Source organism: Trachypithecus francoisi, unplaced genomic scaffold (genome assembly GCF_009764315.1).
Source record: "Trachypithecus francoisi isolate TF-2019V2 unplaced genomic scaffold, Tfra_2.0 Lachesis_group9, whole genome shotgun sequence".
NCBI classification, from domain to species: domain Eukaryota; kingdom Metazoa; phylum Chordata; class Mammalia; order Primates; family Cercopithecidae; genus Trachypithecus; species Trachypithecus francoisi.
The window spans coordinates 31,286,056-31,303,081 of record NW_022681474.1 but is presented as its reverse complement, the minus strand read 5'-3'; the positions used below and the strand labels follow the sequence as shown (position 1 = coordinate 31,303,081).

The 17,026-nt window shown below is 41.3% G+C and overlaps 1 long non-coding RNA gene and 1 pseudogene across 1 annotated transcript in view; one reads left to right on the top strand and one right to left on the bottom strand.

Annotated features, from left to right (window-relative positions):
* Window positions 1-1,140: 1,140 nt before the first annotated feature.
* LOC117082538 overlaps window positions 1,141-17,026 on the bottom strand; it is a 35,748-nt gene continuing 19,862 nt past the window's right edge. The window contains exons 4-5 of the long non-coding RNA XR_004436652.1: window positions 9,727-9,762; window positions 1,141-2,904 (exon numbers count right to left, since the gene is read on the bottom strand). This is a non-coding gene — a long non-coding RNA (uncharacterized LOC117082538). The remainder of the gene's footprint in view (window positions 2,905-9,726; window positions 9,763-17,026) is intronic.
* LOC117082935 lies at window positions 8,492-8,617 on the top strand (annotated as a pseudogene).

The window sequence follows — 17,026 nt, the reverse complement described above, 5'->3', positions numbered from 1 at the left end:
GAGCAGACATTGCCTAAATGAACAGCAAATAAATTGGGAATATGAAAATTTAACAGATTTATCCAATTATGATGTCCCTTCTGCTGCCCTCCTGTCCCCCATGGGTAACTGACCTCTGACCTTGGCTGGAAGAGTATTTGTGGTTTGAGAGTCACTGAGCAAGGGTCACATGATTAGCTCCAAAGTTGAGGATGATTTCTCCCTCCTAAGTCCTAAGAAAGTCAGTGTGAAGGTGGACCCAGGGTCTGAGTCCACACTAGCGGGCGGGAGCAGAAAAATACCCCAGACCCACCATTACCAACAAACCTGTCAATTGCAGAACTTTGGCTGGCAACATTCCTGGCTTGGTAAAGAGAGAGTTGGAAGGGACAGACAGAAAGGTGCCAGTGAATCAATTTTAGTGTTGGCAAACACTGGATGGAGACGCCTCGATAACGGTAGGGCAGGAGATTAGTTAAGAAAAAACTTTAAATGGAAAAGATAATCTATGATATCAGATAATCTGTTATAGCAGTGGCATGATCTTAGCTCACTGCAACCTCTGCCTCCCCGGTTCAGGCAATTCTCCTGCCTCAGCCTCCCAAGTAGCTGGGATTACAGGCACGTGCCACCATGCCCAGCTAATTTTTGTATTTTTAGTAGAAATATTCATTTAGTGCATAAATGAGTATAAATGAAATATATCAATAGAACAGTGCTGGATATCATCTAAGTTCCAGATTTTGCCCTTTTCTCTTTTTTTTCTTAAACACGTTTAGTTGTGTAACATCTCAGCAATTCAGAAAAAAATGAAAACAATGACAATGACCAAGAGGTTCATCCACTAAATCTAAGAAGTGTTACCCTTAACACAATCTTTCCTTTAGTTACCTTTTGATTTTTTGAGAAAGAAAATATTTTAGTGTCAGCTAAAGCATTCCCATTTCATTGTTTACTCTCCATCACCAGAGATAGACAGTAATTAACTATATTTTTATATTTTACAGACAAAACGGTAAGCAATATACAGTAACATTTGAACATCTTTAAATGTACAGATGTGGTGAATTACATTAAAAAGATTTCCTAATGTAAACCATCCTGCAACATCAGGATAAACACTAACTGGTCAAAAATGTATTATTTAAATATTTTGATAGATTTGGTTTACTAATATTTTATTCAAGATCATTACAGTCATGTTCATAATTAACAATGACCTATAGTTTTGCTACACTCTACTTTACTTGTTCAGTTTTCTTATCAAGGTTATGCATACAAAATGATGTGGGAAGTTGTCCTTTTCTTATTCTTTGAAAAAGTTTATACAAAGTAGTGCTTATCTGTTCTTTGAAGATTTTGTAAACTTGGTTGTGTCTGGCCTGTTTTTCAGAGGGGGAGGCATCCGGGGAAGGAAGGCTGTAGATTATTAACTTGATTCACTTCTTTTGTTGATTATAAGTATATTCCAGCTTTTTCTTTCATCAGTTTTTGTAATTAATATTTTTCTAGGAGATTGTCTGGTTTCTCTCTTTCCAAATGTACTGTCAGGAACTTGGCCATAGTATTCTCTTACAGGCTTTAAAATCTCCATGAGTGGCTATGCTCTGTTTCTTTTTCGTGCTTTTTCTTCTCTCGTCCTTGGTCAGTTTGCCAGAGATGGCTTTATCACTCTTTTCAAGGAACCGGCTTTTAGTTGGGTTGATTTTCTGCATTATTACTTTGTTTTCTAGCTCATTAATTGCTCTCCTTATCTTTATGGTTTCCTTCCTCCTTCTGCCTTCTTTCTGCTTGCTTTGCTGTTGTTTTTCTATTGTACTATGTCAAGCACATAGCTGGCAAATTTTTCAGTCTTTCTCATTTTCTAATATATGTGACTGAGGCGTAAATGATTATTTTAATCAGAAGTGTCCAGTCTTTCGGCTTCCCTGGGCCACATCAGAAGAAGAATTGTCTGGGCTACATGTAAAATACACTAACACTAACGATAGCTGATGAGCTAAAAAAAAAAAAAAAAAAACCTCACAATGTTTTAAGAAAGTTTACGAATTTGTGTTGGGCCGCATTCAAATATGTCCTGGGCCGCATTGCGGGCTACAAGACATGGGTTGGATAAGCTTGATTTAAAGTATCATTTATTTAGGCTGCATCCTACAGGTTTTTTCTCTGCTTCATTTTAATTACCTCATAATCTGTATTATTATTTCTTTTGCTCTTACAGTTTTTCATTTTTATTATGGAGCATTTCAAACATACAAAAGCAAACACTGCTTCACGTGGAATCCTTCTGGAATGTTCCCAGTTCAACATCACTGCAAGTGAGCTTTCTAATATATGCTTTTGGGTAATAACATTCCCTCGTTATTTTTACTCTAGAAATCCATGCGTGTGTCTTATTTCTTCTCTTTGAAGACAAAACTATACCTTAAATAACCTCGTGTCATACAGTGCAAGGGCTTTGCAAAATCCAGCTGAATTAAATTTTTTTTAAATCCCACATGACCAGATTAAAAGCAGCCCATTTTGCCAAAATGTAGACTTGCTTCACAGACAGTTAAAAGTAATTTTTAAAACACAGTTCTCATTTTCATCACTACAGTTTCCAAGTTTGAACTTCTACAAAAGTTCAGGATAGTTGAACAAGCACCGTTTCTGGAACTGTAAACAAAGCAGTTGCCTATGGAACCCGGGCCCTGCTTTTTTTGCCTCTTTGCCTGCCACTGATCCTTGCCCTGCTGCTGCCTTTCCAAAGGGCTCAGTGTGTGCACTCCCAGGGAATGAGCCATCCAAGCCGCAATCCTGAGCCCAAAAAAAGCACCACTGAGCCTCCGCAGGAAAAATAAGTTGCTGCCACACGAAGGAAAAGATTCCAGACCCTTCAGACTCCACCGCCACTGGCTCAACTGTTTCTAAGAATAGCGTGAACTGTGGGGGGAAAAAAAAAAAATACTGGCAGCAGACATTGGTCTTAATTGTCTCCAGGCATTAAAATAGAAACAAGCTGAAACGGAAGTGCCCCTGGAAACCCTCTCCCAGCCTCACTCAGTGTGGACCAGGAAGCGGGACGTGGATGCGGCTTCCAGAGACACGGACTCCAGAAGGCCAACCCTGCGCATGGCGTCACCACGGAGCATGTTTCCAGGACAGGATGGTCTCTCCCAAAGTCGAGGAAGGCCAGGGGCCAGAAGCAGTCTCCAGGGGCCCAGGCCTCACTCACTCTCAGGCTTTCTAGAGATTCTCTCGAGGCCTCTGATTGGAGGCCCCATGGGATGTGAGGGGTCCGCCTCCCAAGAGCCAAAGTTGTTTGATCAGAATCTTCTCTTTCTGGTTCATTTTCATAATCTTAAATTTAGCTAATTGGTTCCTAAATCAAATTTCGCAAATAGTTCCTTGTCATAAAAAACAACATCAGCCTTATAACTGGGAGGCCCCTCAACATAAAGGGGTGTGTGCTGTTAGATCCTATATTCACAGGCTGGAGAGCCCCCCACATCCCCTACTCCACAGAGATGGGTAACACCACTCTTCAGTCCAGAAGGCACAAAATTGTGTTTTGTTTTGTTTAATGAAGGTGTGACGTTCTTCTGACTACTGGGTTTCATAACCTAAACAGATTTCCAAACTTTGAGGATAGATTCCAAATTAAAAAAAAAAAAAAGTGCTGCATGCAGAAGAAGATCAAGAAACCCACTTCTAGTCTCCACTCATTCAAATTTCTCTTGCCTAGTGCATTAATCATTTAATGAAAATATATTTTTTCCCTGCAAAGTTTCTAGTATTTATGAAATTGCTCTTAGTTGGAAACATAAGATAAACCAACACTCAAGCTTTTCTCAATTCCTAGACAAACACACTAAATAAAAGAGGTGGTTAGGGCTAAGTTTTCCAGAAATCCAGTGCCAATTCCTGATGGGATTTCAGCTCTACTTTTTCTAACGTGGTTAATTGTTGACAAAGTATGGAAAAAAACTGAAAATAAAATGAAGCTCTTTTCTCTTATGTGCATAATATTCCATAATATATGGAAGTCAAAGCCTGCTTCACAGGTGGGGAACAGGGCTGGGGCAAAGGGAGATACACACATCAAAAGAATGCAACTTAATAATGCTGGCAGGCCCCACGTGGCTCCAAACTCTACACAGCATGGCCCTCCCAACCCAAACTCCAGTTGAAGACCTCAGAAGGAGTTGACAGGATTCTGTTTTAGAAATACATGAAACCAAAAATATCTAGCGCCAGAGGGAGACAGATATAAATGGACACAGCCCAATGAGATGGAACATTTACAACGTAGGTCTCCCAGAAGCCCTGTCTTTGGTTGCAACCATGCAGAAATGTGTCATTCCCCCATTCCACACCTTCCCCCACCACAGTGTTTACTGTGATCCTAATCTACCCAAACCAGATTACTCAAGCCAGAGCAGAGATCGACTCTCCTTGCCCAAGGTTGGCAATCAGCCATCAATTATACTTGCCACATGCTAGGCTGTTCCTAACTCAGAAATCTTAGAGCATTTAGTTGCACATAGAAAGGACTCCATAAATGTTTGTTGAATTGAATGGAATGATTGTGCTCAATTAATTGCCTTTGCTCAACTGTTTCCCAATATCCATTGGTCCTTAATATCAACTCTCATCACTTGGACCTTCTCTTGCCTATGTTTGCCAGCAAGGCTTATATTTCAGGACACCAGCCCAACTCACCTTCTAGACCCTGAACCTACCTATGTTCTGCACCCCTACCTCACCCTCGTCTCCCCCTTAACTCAAGATTCACCTGTCTCCGCTGTCTGACATCTCTTGATCTATTCACAGGTACCCGTACTCAGCTATGACATTTAGAAGTGGGATCAAGGAGGAGAAGGATGGTGAGGGAAGAGGAAAGAGTTTACATTTGCTTTTCACCCTGCTGTGTGCCAGGCACTGCATCCATTATCTCTTGTAATTGTGTTTTTAAAGAATGCTGGAGACTAGGGAGATGATACTCCCACTGTCTGAGCCTTTGGGTCAGGAAACTAACTCAAACACCAAGATCCCAAATGCCTTCTACAATGGAGACATTAAACCCTTTTAAATTAGTGATTTTTAATTTATGACTTTAAATTCTGAGAATTGATCAACACCCATAATGAAATTTTCACCCACCCACTATAAAATGAAGTACTAAAATGTGATTCCCTAAGGCTGAAATATACTATTCAAAGAACTATTCTTTGTTCTGAGACTATAGGGGAATCCTATCTTAGGAAGGAGTAAAATAATCTCTCATTGCAAAACTTCACACGCTCACATTTACTCTTCAAAATCCTTCAAGGAGGTACCAAAATCAAGTCCAATAAACCATTATTACTTCTTCTTTTTTTTTTTTTTTTGGAGATGGAGTTTTGCTCTTGTTGCCTAGGCTGGCATGCAATGGTGTGATCTTGGCTCACTGCACCCTTCACCTCCCGGGTTCCAGCAATTCTCCTACCTCAGCCTCCCGAGTAGCTGGGATTACAGGCATGCACCACCACACCCGGCTAATTTGGCATTTTTAGTAGAGATAGGGTTTCACTGTGTTGGCCAGGCTGGTCTCAAACTCCTGACCTCAGGTGATCTACCTGCCTCGGCCTCCCAAAGTGCTGGGATTACAGGCATGAGCTACTGTACCCAGCCCCAATAAACCATTATTACTTAACAAATTTAATCACAGCCTATTTTTCTTATAGCATTGGACAGGATCACTAGTTCTACAGCTGAGTGTACCTGGAGAAATATTTGGCTCACTTTAAGTGCCAGACTGTGAAAAAAAAAAAAAAAAATAACAAAAACCTCCTCTTAAAGATTAGCATTGCATTTAGCTGAGGAACACGGAACTGTGTGGTAGTCACGTGGCTGTAAGCATACATATAAAAGTCATCACATTTTTTGCCTTAGATTTTTTTCACTTTACTATATTTAAATTTACCTCAGTAAAGTGTTATAAGAAAGTCTTACGGTGATTGTCAAATGACTATGCAGGGAATTCTCAAACAAGAATTCTCCCTTCTCTCACAACTGAATTTTAGTCAATGCACTTAAATCCTTAAGTTTTTGAGTTATAAGCTCCCTCCTCGGGAGGAAGTTCGGTACCTAAGGAACCTTCGTAATTCTTTCATATATTGAGTAAAGATGCCAAAGTCACTGATTAAAGCTCCCTAACCTCTTATTACCACAAAACCACCCTGGGGGCCAGGGATCCTGGGTTTTCACTGCCTTCTTTATGAAACTTTCTTTCATCTTAGCTGAAATAATAACTCAAAATCAGTATGTGAGTCAGTCAAAGCATTGTTAATCCAATAGCAAATGTCTTGACTTTTTAGATTACAGGCAACTAGGGAAATATTTACAATAGTTAAGGTTTTTCTAAAAACAAACAAACAAACAAATCTTCCATGAAGTCTATATGAATTTTTTTTGTTGCTTTACAGAGCAAAAATTGTCTTAAATCTTCTTGATTAAAAAAAAAAAGAAAATCAAAGTGATGCTTCCTTGTTAGCTTGCAAAACCCAGAAAATGATTTTGTGGGAAAACACTAGTCATTTAATTAGCTATTAAATAGACAACTTCCTTTCACATTCTCAATTCATAACTCCCATGGGAGAATTTATTAACTTTAGTGGCTAAGTTCACATTAATTAAGCCTAACTGCCCTTGACCAGTTAAATAGCTAATCTGTAAAAATGCAGCTGCTTTTGGATGTGTGTGTGTATAAAATTATTGAGAACTTTTTAATGTATTTTAGTTTTAGCTGCTTTACAAACATGCATCATTAGAGGATAAATCAGTAATGATAAAGCATTTCCATTGACACATGCGATCTTTCGCATCAGCCTTGTAAATGTCAGCATTGCCTCTGAACGGTGGGTATTTCTTCACGTGTTCTCCAAAGCTAAGTCTCTGGAATCCCTGACTTTAAACTGTTGAGTAAGTTCAAGTTGAGTTTCACGCTGGCAAAGAGAGTGCCTAACTACAAAGAAATATCCACTGTGTAATCGTTGTTTCATGTCCACTTGGACTGCCCGTTCTGTTTCATTATTCCTCTTTCAGCCACCTCCAGGCCGAACACTCAGACAAAATCACTCTGGCAACTTGTGAATGCCTTCTGCTCATGTAGGATGACTGTTTTGCCCCCTGTGCTTTCTTTACTGAGCTGTTTAATAAACAGCAGGGTAGCTGGGAATTTCTTGGAAGGAGCCGGGCAGGGAGAGGGCACCGTGGTGCCGACTTTCCAGGCTGACTCACAGTTGCATTTGCAAACCTGGGACTCCCCAGCCACCCCCACAGAGCTTCTGAATAGGTTGCTAAGGGCTTGGCAATGTTCTGCGCAGCCACTGCTGATACTAAAGAGGCCACAACAGGCTGGATCCCAGAAGAAAGGAAGTACTAACAGCTTGAGTCACCATGAATGCGGGACTCCTTCATTTAATAATCTTAGACAATTCTGTCTGGGCTTAAACACCCCACAGTCCTGTGACAATGTCCCAGAGATTCAAAGATAAGCCACCTGATGCCTTCAGAACACATTTCCTTTTATTCACAAGATAGCAAAGCTTCTCCCTCATGCATAGTCACTGGGTTTGTTTTGTTTTGTTTTGACAAAGTCTCACTCTGTCACTCAGGTTGGAGTACAATGGTACAATCTCGGCTCACTGCACCCTCCACCTCCCAGGTTCAAGTGATTCTCCTGCCTCAGCCTCCCCAGTAGCTGGGACTACAGGCGCCTGCCACCACGCCTCGCTAATTTTTGTATTTTTAGTAGCGACAGGGTTTCGCCATGTTGGCCAGGCTGGTCTCGAACCCCTGACCTCAGGTGATCCTCCTGCCTCAGCCTCCCAAAGTGCTGGGATTACAGGCGTAAGCCACCGTGCCCAGTCACATATTCACTGTTAACCAGCCCTCTTCACTCACGGCATCTGGCCTTAAACAATGGAATGAAAGTTGGTTTTTTGTTTGTTTGTTTTGTTTTTTCTTGTTTACATCAAAAAGGGAAGGGAATAGATGGGAAGGAACATTAGTATCAGCTTAAGTGACCTGAAACAGCAAGCGCAAAGTTGGGGTGCATACTGGGGTCCAAAGGTGTGTGAAGTTTCAGCAGGCAATCTTTCCCACACACACACATCCTCCAAGTAGGGGAAGGGGAGATCGGAAGGAGCCATTGCTCTTATTTTGGTGGTTAACTGGACACAGTTATGTAGTCATGCCTCGATGACAGTCACAAAGTCCTGGGCAAGGTAACATTGGAGTCCAGAATAGATGCCCATTTTATTTCCATCTGCTATAGAATGCAGAGCACTTAGGAAACAAGAGCTTTTGTAGTAGTATTTATCTCTACCCATCTCATTTTTCTGTCACTCTAGGGTGGTTGAACTGCGGCATTACCGTGTTCTCTATCTCATTCCTACTATGGGATGAGGCAATGCTTGATAGAGAAAAATTGGGATTTGGACAATATCTATTCAATGTCCCTGCACATTGTGTAGAAGCTAGAATCGATGGTGCAAATACTACATCTTGAAGATAATGCACCTGATCTCATCTGAACTCAGAGGCTAAGCAGGGTTGGGCCTGGTTAGTATTTGGATGGGAGACCACCTGGGAATATCAGGTGCTGCAGGCTTGGCCGGGCACAGTGGCTGATATGGTTTGGCTGTGTCCCTACCTAAATCTCATCTTAAATTATAGTTCCCATAATCCCCACATGTCATGGGAGGGACCTAGTGGGAGGTAACTGAATAATGGGGATGGGTTTTTCTCATACTGTTCTTGTGGTAATGAACAAGTCTCATGAGATCTGATGGTTTTATAAAGGGGAGTTCCTCTGCACCCCTCTCCTGCCTGCTGCCATGCAAGACATGACTTTGCTCCTCTTTCACCTTCCTGCATGATTGTGAGGCCTCCCAAGCCATGTGAAGCTGTTAGTCCATTAAACGTTTTTGTTTTTGTTTTTGTTTTTGTTTTGGTAAATTGCCCAGTCTCAGGTATTTCTTTATAGCAGTATGAAAATTGAGTAATACAGTGGCCCATGCCTGTCGTCCCAGCTACTGTCATCTCAGCCTGAGGATCGCTTGAGACGAGGGGATCATTTGAGCCCAAGAGGTCGATGCCACCCTGCACAACACAGGCAAACTTCCTTTCAAAAAGTAATAATTAACTTAAAATTTAAAATATGAGACTCTCCAGGACCTAGCCAGTCTCTCCAGGCACCTTGGTTACGTGACAAGCCACAGGCACACAAGTGCAAACTCCCCCCGGGGACAAGGCCACCTCCTTCCTTGGTGACTTCCTAGCACGTACGGGGTGTTAGCTTAAACTATAACCTGTCCTCCCCAGGCCACAGGACCTTTGTCCTGGCCCCTCCCTAAGACTCACCAATCACCTCCCTAGGGAAGCAGAAGAAACACATAGGGTGCAGAGTGCTAGAGGGGAACACACCACAGTCCCAAATAATTCACCCGGGTGGCCAGGGGCTCATCTGTTCCCAATTAAAAATATATCTACAAGCCAGAAATCTTGATTTCAAACAGATCCAAGGGTGCAAAAAGGCACTTTGAGCACATAAGGTATAGTATATAATAAGGAACGTAAAGTTTCGTTAGAATAAGTAAGTGTTAAGTACATGTATGTGTGTATGTGTGTGTACATATATATGTACTAGAAAACTTTTTCACTTAATAAAAATATATCATATATCATGCAAATAAACTGTGGCATATAATAAGTATTTACCGTCATTGAGTTCCAATCATACAATTCTAGGCTTACCTGAAAATGAAAAAAAAAAACACAACAATAATTAAACCTTAAATATTAGAGACTAAACATAATTCAAGCTGTGAACTTATCCAGCATAACCTGAAAGTAATAGAAATTTCCATGACACATTCATTGCCTTAAAATATCTTCAAAGCCATCATTCATAATCATAAATAAAAATGATTGTAAATCAAAATTTCTGTGATCTACAGGGAGCAGTATGACAAAATCATGTAGAAGGATTTGTTGTGATATCATCCAGTTAAACCCCAGGAAACAGTGATGCAACAGCTCTTGGGAAAGATCCTGCAGTGTTATCAGTTCTTTCTTTCAAATTCTCTTCAAGCTCGTACATCTAGAGTATCTTCTGCTAAATGGTAAATAAGCATTGTTTCATAATGCTTATAAGGTATTCACAAAATAAAATACAGACATTTTTTGACTCTTTTTTCTTGTCCACATAATGTGGATTAGTCTCCATGACAACACCAACTGTCCCATCACATTATCACGAACACCTCCCAACAACGGCTATGCTGCTGTGACCCACAGTAACCCACTGTTCATTTTTATTTTATTTTATTTTTTCGAGACAGGGGCTCACTCTATCACTCAGGCTAGAGTGCAGTGGTGCAATCATAGCTCACTGCAGCCTCAAACTCCTGGTCTCGGGCTATCCTCCCACCGCAGCCTCCCATGTAGCGGGGACTACAGGCACACATCACCATGCCTAGCTAATTTTTTTTTTTTAATCTGTAGTAGAGATGGGGTCTTGCTATGTTACCCAGACTGGTCTCGAACTCCTAGCTCAAGCAACCCTTCTGCCTCAGCCTCCCAAAGTGCTGAGATTACAGGTGTGAACCAGCACAGCCAGTCCATCATTCCATGTTTAAATAGATGACCATTGATTTAAAAATCTTGGTGAAATCATTTGGCTGTTTGTGCGTGTCCAGTATGTAAAAACCTGGAGAAATGGGTTTCTTCTATATGTCATAATTTAGTGTGGATGAGTGTGATTGGGAGGCTGTGGGCCCTGGAAGTCATTCCTAGTGTCTTGGCGACATCGATTCCACTAGAGCTGGCTCCCTGGGAACTGTTCCACACCCAACAGGATTCTCCCAGCCTCCAGAGACCTCACATCCACACAAATTTAGACACATTCATCACAGAGAGGACATTCTTGAGGCTGTGTGGCAACAAAAGCTTCATTTGTTAAAGGTTTATCTATGGGGGCAGCAGAAATACTCAATAAGGGGGTTATTAATTGTTCTTATTAAATGTGATCAGGGAGCTTTGTTGTCTGGATGTCAAGTTAAAGCCACAACTGGGCAAAACTCTTCTGAAGACAGTCAAGCACAATGTTATGCCCCAACCATAGATCAACATACTCTGTCACTTGCACTTGAGGGTCCTTTCATCGTAATGAAAAGTATCAAGTGTTGAGTGTGTGTTTTACAGCTTACACGGAGCCATAAGCCAAAGGAGTGGGTTTCAGTATTTCAGAAATTCCCAAGGCTTCAGGTTTGACAGGAAGGAAATAGGCCATTATCCCCCATGTCAGGCAAGCCTCCTATTAGAGAGTACCCTCCCCAACCGCCCTGTACCCCTTCAACTAAGGGTCGCATAACACGCAGATACATTTCAGGATAAATTCACAATAACCACAGACAGTCCAAAACCTCACAGCTCATCTGTCCAGATAATGTATTTTACAAATAAGGATGCTGACACTCTGAAAAGTGGGAAGAATTCAGAAAAGTGAGAGACTTCAAAAGAAAGCTCAGCTCTAATCAGAAACCAGGTTTCCAAATTTTGGCTTGTTGCAGGAAACAAGGAGGCATTTGGACACCAAAGGACAAATGTATAATGGAGCTTTTGATCCCTATACTAGGGCAGTGTCAGCCTCTGACACAGTCCACAGAGGCCTGGACCATGAACACATAAGAGCAGAGCACTGGAAGTTCTGGAACAATCCCAAAGCTGAGGCTGAGTGCAGCATGCAGGTAACAGAAAGGCCAGCTGAGGAATGAGTCAAACTGAGAACCCCCAGAAGGAGGGACCCTAGTGGGCCCCAACTGGCTACTGCTCTTTGGGAATGAGCCATTGATGTCAAAATAAGCCAGAAATCCAGATGATTTAATATAAAATCTCCCAATTTCTTAATGCCAGCAACCTGGTCAAAACATTTTTTAGGCCAGGGGCAGTGGCTCATGCCTATAATCCTAACACTCTGGGAGGCCAACGCAGGCAGATCACTTGAGGTTAGGAGTTAAGAACCAGGCTGGCCAACATGGTGAAGCCTCATCTCTATTAAAAACACAAAAATCAGCCGGGTGTGGTGGCAGGCGCCTGTAATCCCAGCTACTTGGGAGGCTGAGACAGGAGAATCACTTGAACCCAGGAGGTGGAAGTTGCAGTGAACTGAGACTGCACGACTGCACTCCAGGCTGGGAAAAAGAGTGAAAAAAACAAAAAACAAAAAAACATTTTTTAGAAAACTTGCCTGCAGGCATAATTCACTTCCCAAGCCTCCAGCTTTCCATTTCTCTCCTGAAGCAGTTCATACCGATTTTTTTTTTCAGACAACAATGCATATACTGCTAGGTTGCCCTATTCATTCCTCCTTCAAATTGTATTGAATGTCTTCTGTATCCAGCTCAAAGGTCAAAGGGTGTGCAACCCAAAGATGCAGAGATATCAGGAACATCCAGGGAACCAGAAGAATGAGAGCACCATATTCCTTATGTTTGTAAGGAAGGAACTTGGAAGCACCTTGGAAGGGACTTAACCCACAAGGAGAGAGTGCGGAGGAATAAGACTGTCTTGTAGCAGAGGAGTGAGAAGTCTCATGATAGCACAGTTAGAATGTCTTGGCAAGAATCCAGTGAAGATATTATAAGGGGGTAAACAAAGGCAGACGCTCTGGGAATGGAGAGAAAAGATTCAAGAGATATTCAAAAACTAGTTTCAATATGTGATCCATCAAGAGTGACACTGCCTTCACACAACCTGCCTCCACCCTGAGGCCCGAGGCCACAGAGCAAACCTCCCCCTGGGAGCCTCCACACTGCATCAGTCACATGTAACCAGCAAATACTTACTGTGCCCCTGATATACGCAACACCTCAAAAGTTGATCAGACTAATTTTGACAAAAAATCATACTGACAAACACACTCATGATACCCAATGGCGTTTAGATTTATTGAAACATATTTTAAGGTATTTATTATTTATTTTAAGGATGTATTTCAACATATTGTGGCATATTTTCAAGGAGTGCATGTACAGAGCTTTTTGAAGAGCAATGTTTCAGGACTTATCAGTACCAGTAGGATGTTTTCAGGTGCGAGTAACAGGAAATCACAACTAAAAGTGACTTTAAAGTAAGGAAATATGTTAGCTCACATCAAAAAAAGCCTAAAGAGAAGGTTTGCCTTAGGCGTGATATGTCAGGCTCCAGGTCAACTTCTTGCATTTCTTTCCACTTGGATCTCCATGTGTATTAGCCTCGATCACAGACTGGAGATAAGATGACCGAATCAGCACCAGGCCTCAAAATTAAAAGCATCTAGAGAAAGAAGAGGAGGAATCATCTCTTCTTCAATGGTTTGTAAAGGAATTTAGAACTTTTCCCTGAAGTCTCCCTCAAGCCAGCTCTCCACCTTTGCGTTAGAATTCCTGTCATATCCATCAACTAAAGTGAGGTCCCTCGTGTATTCCGAAACCCATCCTTGGCATGAGTTGCACAGTCACCATGATTGGCTTAGGTTAATCCATTGTAGTGGAGTGAATATTGGGGAGTTGATGACATTAGCCACAATAGTATCAAAAACCTTGGCCACACAGTAGCTCACGCCTGTAACCCCAGCACTTTGAGAGTCATGACAGATGGATCGCTTGAGCCCAGGAGTTCAATATCAGCCTGGGCAATGTAGTGAGATCCTGTCTCAAAAAGAAAAGAAAAGACTAGCTGGGCAAGGTGGTGTGCACCTGTAGTCCCAACTATTCAGGGAGCTAAGGAGGGAGGATTGGTAAAGCCAAGGCATTCGAGGCTGCAGTGAGCTACGGTCCCACCACTGCACTCTAGCCTGGGTGACAAAGCGAGACCCTGTCTCTAAAAAACAAAACAAAACAAAACCAGAAACACAGGCTGCAACTTTTTACCATCTTAAAAAAAAAAAAAAGAAAAAATCCCTTAACTCCAAGTCCCTCAAGGCACCTCCCATATTCTGTTTCTTTTTATAATAAAACTTCTCTAAAGATTTATCTATGTTGACCATCTTTCTTTTCTCCTTTCTTATTCTCTCATGAAAATACTCCATTTAGGCAGGGCGCGATGGTGCTCATGCCTATAATCCCAGCACTTTCGTAGGCCCAGGAGAGAGGATCACTTGAGCCCAGGAGGTGGAGGCTACAGTGGGCTGCGTTTGTGCCACTGCACTACAGTCTGGGTGACAGAGTGAGACCCTGTCTCAAAAAATAAAAATTAAAAAATATATCCTCCATTTAGACTTTCATCTTCACTAATCCACAGAAACTGCCCATGTCAAGATCAAAACGACCTCCCTATTGACAAAATGAATGGCCAATGTTGTCTTATTTGTTGCATCCACTGTGCTTGGCACTATTGAACAATCTCCTTTTCCTCAACACTTCCTAAGTTTGGCTTCCAAGACCATACGATTTTAAACTTCTGTGCAGCCAGGAAGGGAGCCCTACTCTATACTCTGGCATCACTAGACTATAGTTCTCAGACCTCAGTTTTTCTTTCCCACCCATTTTCACACCCTAGATGACTGATTCAATGCTGGGGACTCCCAAAGTAATATCTTCACCTTACCTTTCTCCCAAACTCCACACTTTGCCTATTAGACAAAACCTCTTTAAATGAAAGACAGTTCCCCAAAAGCCCTTTTACAATAATTTCCATTATTCTAAAAGTTCTTTAAATATCATTCTCAGTTCTTTGCCAACTTGTTTTCAGCATATGCTCAATAATTGATGGTGAGTGATAAATTATTCATTGATTATAGTAGCAACTTAGGAGTCCCTTCAGATGGAAATATAATGCAGATGAAAAAAACCAGGCAATTCCACAGATAGGACACAAAAGGGCACCTAGATTTTATATATTAAAATGAAGAATTAGGGCCAGGCATGGTGGCTCACTCCTGTAATCTCAGAGCCTTGGGAGGCCATGGCAGGAGGATTGCTTGAGATCAAACACTCAAGACCAGCCTGGGCAACATAGCAAGGTCCTGAATCTACAAAAAAATATAAAAATTAGCCAGGCATGGTGGTGCACACCAATAGTCCCAGCTACTCGGCAGGTCAAGGTCAAGGATCACTCAAGCCCAGGAGGTGGAGGCTGCAGTGAACTATGATTGCACCACTGCAATCCAGCCTGGGCAACAGAGCAAGACCCTGTCTGTCTGTAAAAACAGTTGTAATTAAAAATAATAATAAAGTTAAATGAAGATTTATAGTACATTCATTCACTACAGAATGGCAAGGAGTGATAATGCACTTTTTTAGCCTAAAACTAGACCAAGAATATATACATTTTTTTTTTTTTTTCTGAGATGGAATCTCACTCTGTCACCCAGGCTGGAGCACAATGGCGTGATCTTGGCTCAGTGCAACCTCCGTCTCCCAGGTTCACGCCATTCTCCTGCCTCAGCCTCCTGAGTGGCTGGGACTACAGGTGCCTGCCATCACATCTGACTAATTTTTGTATTTTTAGTAGAGACAGGGTTTCACCGTGTTAGCCAGGATGGTCTCCATCTCCTGACCTCGTGATCCACCCGCCTCGACCTCCCAAAGTGTTGGGATTACAGGCGTGAGCCAGGCCAAGAATATTTTTAAAATTTCAGGTCTCATTCAAGAGCAACCCAGAAGCAAAAGCATCTTCTTCGATCACCAAAACACAGTGGGCACTGATCCAGAGAAAGGAAGAGCTGCCTACTCACTCCAGCGGTTCTCAGCTTTAGACAAGCCTAAAGCTTACATTTCTTAAATCTGCAAAAAGGAAATATGTCTGCTCTGCAAGTCTTTATAGGGTCCTGTGTTGGTAAAACTAAATATCTGGAATAATAGTCCTTTGAAGATTAGTTAAAGTGACACTACATTTATTCTTATTGTACAACCCAGGGCCATATTTAATAACCAATTATTTAAGGAGCACCATATTAACAATTTATCACAGAAACCTGTAAAAAGGAATGTTTAAATTTAGACTGTCTCATGTTCGAGGTTACAATTTTCCCCATGATCATTACAAGAACGATTTTTTAATAAACCCATGTCCGTGATCGTAAGACCACCAAGAAATAACTTGAACTTGCTCGTTTTAACATCATTCCAACATGTCTTCCTTCTGCCAACTTATTATGTCATCATCAGTGGTAACATTTTAATTCTAAAGATTCTCTTACAGGAAAGTCCAATTTGACAAAGTTTTTTCCTGCCCTACTCCCACCAAACCGTTACAAATATTACTTACTTGTCAAATTTTTGTGTAAACTAAGGTTTTCATTAAATTTTTAAATAATAATTCAAAATCACATTATTTTAAGATGTAGTGAAAACTTCAATGACACTCATTTTTGGACCCCTTTAACCCAAGTGCTACCTTCTTCCTGCCAGATTCCATGGCAGTTCCCATTTTCGGATTCTAGATCTGTAGCTAACGTTAGGCACCAATTCTGGGTCATAGCACATATTCTTAAAATTAACTGTTTGACTTTGCTGTCTAATCATTAGTTGCTTCTTCGGGAACACATTGGAGATTAACCACATTAAAGAAATAGCTGAATTTTTTAATGGGGAAAATAAAACATGTCCCTAAAAATGTCATGGAAACCCAGTATTTGTTAATTCATACCTCCAAAGAATCCTAACATTTAACATTGTTTCACAGTGAAAAGTGAGGATTAGGCAGAATAATGAACCTATTACTTCAACTATGTTCAAAGTCGCCCCATTAACTGGAGGTTTGATTTTACAATGGAGACAACTGAATGCTTTTGTGTCTGATCTGTCTTCATTGTGGTTCTGCAGGGAGTCCCTATATTTCAAACATGTCTGGCTTAATGAATTTTTTTTCTTATTATTGCTGCAATCTGTTTTGTTGTCAGATTTACTCCAGATTGGAGGGCTTTGTTGTTTTCTTTTCAGGCATCAGATCCTTTCAGTTTCTGGATACGCTGACTGAGGATACAAAACAACTGGTCTGAGTGGACCTGCAACGCCACCATAGTAGAAACCAGACA